Below are 4,256 nucleotides of genomic sequence, written 5' to 3' on the forward strand. Positions count from 1 at the left end.
CTCGTGTCAGGCTCATATTTGCCATGTGACGCTCCTAAATGGGCACATCTGTTATATTGTCAGCCTCTTCCAAGTCTCTTTCATCCCTGTTCTCATCACGACTCATACCTCCCATCTCAAAATCAGTATCTAGTGTAACGGTGGACGAAAGGGTTGAGCCTTGAGAGATTTTTATTTTATTTTATTTATAAAATTTTAAAATTATTATTATATTTTTAAAATTATATTTTTAAATTTATTATCATATATTTTTTTGAAAATATTTATGTATTTATATATTTTTAATTTTTTAGAATTAGGATTAAATTGAGATTATTTGTAAATTTTGAGGGTTATTTTTTTTAAATTATGACTAAATTGATAAAATATATAAAATTTGAGGGATAAATTTGTTATTATACCATTGTTTTAGCCATTTGTGATTTTAACGAGAGTGACCAAAATGACCGAACTACTTAAATTGTAAACTTTTTATTTTAGATGTCTAAAATGAAAATTTTGATAGTTGAGTGACTATATATGTGATTTACCCTCATTATAATCCATTTTCTCATCTACCACCATCGTTCCACCTTGGAATGATTTGTACTTTTAGCGTCCTCGATGGAAGTTCTTATAGAAAAAAGAAACCGTCGGATTCTTCTATTTTTCATTTCTTCCGACCCATTTCAAACTCTATTAAAAAAACTTCTGTCTCTTTTAACCACTAAGTCTGCCCTTTGAGGGGCCTCCTCAATCCATACCATTGTTTCTGGCCAGTTCTTCCCTTCCTCCGCCATCACGTGCGCTATTTGGTTCGTCGTTCATCCAGCAAAAGAGCAGGTAACATTTTCGAATCTCTGGCATCTTTCTTTTATTTCTTGAATAATCACCGCAATACTCGATTTATCCTATTCTAATGACCAGATTTTTTATTACTATCAAGAAATTTCTTTCCACTATTAGATTTCAAAAACTTAGCTCCTTAGCTACCGAAACTGCTTGAAGACATGCTTTCACCTTCCCCGTGGTGTCATTTGCTACAAAGGTGTTGTGGTAAGTACATGCAGCCAATATATGACTTTCACAGTCCCTAAAAAATATTCCCATCACTGATTTGAATATATTGTTGCAAAATGTTGCGCCAAAATTGTATTTTATCATCTCTACTCTTGGTAGCACCTACATACTGTTGATTTGTTTAGTAGTTGTTGAACTTTTTGTATTAATGATATTGTTTTCTGCCTGATATGCTTTAATAAATGTTATTACCCCGAATGTGTTCAACTTTTCTTCGTGATGATGGACCTTATTTCTTATTTGCCATATCACCCAGAATGATATTTCTAGGCATTTTCTTTGTTCTTAATTCATGTGGTAAAAATCTATGCTAACCAGATTTTCCATTGTTGTCCTTGGGAGCTTGGAGAAGTATCAATCCCCACCTCTTGCAGGATATCTTTTGAAATCATGCATTCCTAGAAAACTTAGCCACTGATTCCTCTATTACTTGACAGAGTTGGCAAATATTCGTTACTGACAGATTTCTTACTTGTAAATTATTAAATGTAGATATGTAATTGTTTATTATTTTCCAGAATGTAATTTTAACCTTGCTTGCTAGTTGTAAGTTCCAGAGTCTATTGTAAAGAGTCTGTAGGTCCATTGGGGGAAGGGTTATATCCCTTTGCAGTATCGTTGTATCTTCTTTATTTAGCCATTTGTACCCACTTTTAGCTGAGTACAGACCTGTGTTATCACCTCTCCATACTCTAGCATCCTTAATATCGATTCCAACAACTAGAATGGTCATGATTCTACGTACTAGGTCTTCGTCAAAAAATTTTCCAAGGACCTCTATTTTCTAAGTAGGTTGTTCATTGTTAATTAAATCAACAACTGTTGTATAGTTTATATTGATGGTTTGACCTGTGATTCGTCTTGGCCCAGGTCCTGGAATCCACGCCTCATTCCAAACGTTGATGGATTTGCCATTACAACCCTTCAACCTAAACCCTTCTCTAAGAGTCTTCTTGCGCTTCATATGCTCCGCCAGGTATAAGATGGGTGAAAACCTAAACTTGCTTTTAAAAATTCATTGTTTGGGTAGTATTTATCTTTTATTACTCTAGCAAAAAAGTAATTCAGTTGCATCGTTAACTTCTATCCTTGTTTTTCAAGCAACGCGATATTAAACTTGGCCAAATCTCTAAAACCTAAAGCTCTCTTTGCTTTCGGTTTGCACATACTTCACCAATCGCACCAATGTATCATTTTCCCCATTTTGGAGTTTCTCCACCAAAACTTACTAATAATATTTTCAAGCTCACAACATAAAGTAATGGGTAATAAAAAAGCACTGCATTGTGTAAATTGGAATTACTTGTAAAATTGACTTAATAAAAACTTTTTTACCTCTAAATGATAAATATTTATTACTCCAATTTTCAATTCACTTTGAAAATTTATCTTTAAAATTTGCAAAGGCCTCCTTTTTTTCGTCTGCCAATCATAGTTGGAAGACTGAGATTTTTTCTGGGTTGTTCAAAATTCTTACTCTAAGGGATTCTTCAATTTGTAATTTGACTTCGCACTGCACGTTATTACTAAAATAAATAATAGATTTATCAAAATTGATAAGTTAGCCCCTTTGTACTCATTAATTATTGCTTTTATTGCATTTTCTCCCTCCAAGTTAGCCTTTCCGAATAAAATGCTATCGTCTGTAAAAAAAAAGGTGGATTAAGGCTAGACCATTTCTTATTAGTCAAACTCCTTTGATACGTACTTCAGTTTTTGCTAGTTTCAACAAAGAATAGAATCCTTTTGAATAAAATAAGAATAAATATGGTCTAAGGGGATCCCCTTGTCTTAAACCTATTGATGGCTTAAAATTTTCACCTCAGATCCCATTAAATAAAATTGAGTATTCCACTGTCCGAACACAATCCATTACTAAGTTCAACCATTTTTCAAAAAAACCCATTTTTCTTATTACCTTTTCGATAAAACTCCATTTTACCTTGTAATAGGCTTTACTCATGTCCAACTTTAGCGCAAACTGTTCCCTAATTCATTCTTTCTTTTGTTTCAAAGTTTGCAGTATTTCATAAGCAATTATTGCATTATCAGTGATCTATCTCCCTGGAACAAAGGTTGTTTGTGCTTCATCAATGCAAATGTCTAATACTGATCTGAATCTAGTAACCACAACTTTAGAAATAATTTTATACATCACGTTGCATAAGCTGATTGGTCTGAATTGTGTCATATTGTTTGGTTGATTGACTTTTGGAATAAGCATGATACTTGTACTGTTGATATCACCGAAATCCTTCCTTTTGTTTAATATGTCCAAGCAGAAACTCGTTATTTCTTCCCCCACAATATGCCAATACTTTTTGTAAAACAAAGCGGGGTAGCCATCCACTCCAAAAGCCTTCAAAGGTGCCATATTCTTTACTGCTGTTGTGATTTCTTCAATTCAAAATTCCTCTATTAACTCCCTATTCATATTTTCGCTAATACAATTGGTAATCCCTGCTAGTGTCCTCTCATTATTCCTTGTATTTGATGCCCTAAAAAGTTCTTTGAAGTAATTCGTTGCAATCTTTAATTTCTTTTCCTCAGTCACAATCTACTCCCCATTTGGTCCTCTTAGCTTTCTCACCCTATTTTTTTTTCATTGATTTTCTAAATTATGAAAAAAAGGTGTATTTCTATCTTCAAATTTGATCCAATTCGCTCTTACTCATTACTCCCAAGTTTAAAGCCAATTTGACTTCTTCCAACTCTGTAAGTGTTTCATCATCTGGATCCATTAAACTCAATTCAGCTAGTCTTTTAGTCAAAAAGTGCGTTTCCTTTTTACTAGTCGTGAGTCCCCCCATCTCCACATCTAGTGCTTCTTCTAGTTTTTGGAGTTTTGTAGGCACATTATTCGAATTCCCCTCCCAAAAGGATATTATTCGTTGATTACATTCTTCTTCTAAGATCCAATTTGCATTGAATCGAAAGCTCTACTCTGTGTGAATCCTATCATCTTCAATCCCTAGGTTAAACAATAATGGGAAATAATTAGAAATAGAGTGTCCTAAGTGTTTTAGAGAGCACCGTGGAAAAGATTCCCACTATGCTTGATTTGCCACATCTCTATCGGGTCCTTCGCGCATATTATTTTCTAGAAACTTGCCTCTTTCCCAAATGTACCATTTTTTGAAAAAACCTAGGTCATTAAGATCACATTCTTCCAATGTATCACAGAATCGGGCCATGTT

General features: G+C 33.8%; 1 long non-coding RNA gene across 1 annotated transcript; it reads left to right on the forward strand.

Moving 5' to 3' along the window:
* Positions 1-574: 574 nt before the first annotated feature.
* Positions 575-2,143, forward strand: LOC105779249 (uncharacterized). Its single transcript, XR_001128930.2, has 3 exons — positions 575-822; positions 926-1,035; positions 1,930-2,143. It is a non-coding gene; the product is annotated as an uncharacterized LOC105779249 (long non-coding RNA).
* The last annotated feature ends 2,113 nt before the right edge of the window (positions 2,144-4,256 follow it).

The sequence above is a fragment of the Gossypium raimondii genome, chromosome 4 (assembly GCF_025698545.1).
Source record: "Gossypium raimondii isolate GPD5lz chromosome 4, ASM2569854v1, whole genome shotgun sequence".
Lineage (NCBI taxonomy): Eukaryota > Viridiplantae > Streptophyta > Magnoliopsida > Malvales > Malvaceae > Gossypium > Gossypium raimondii.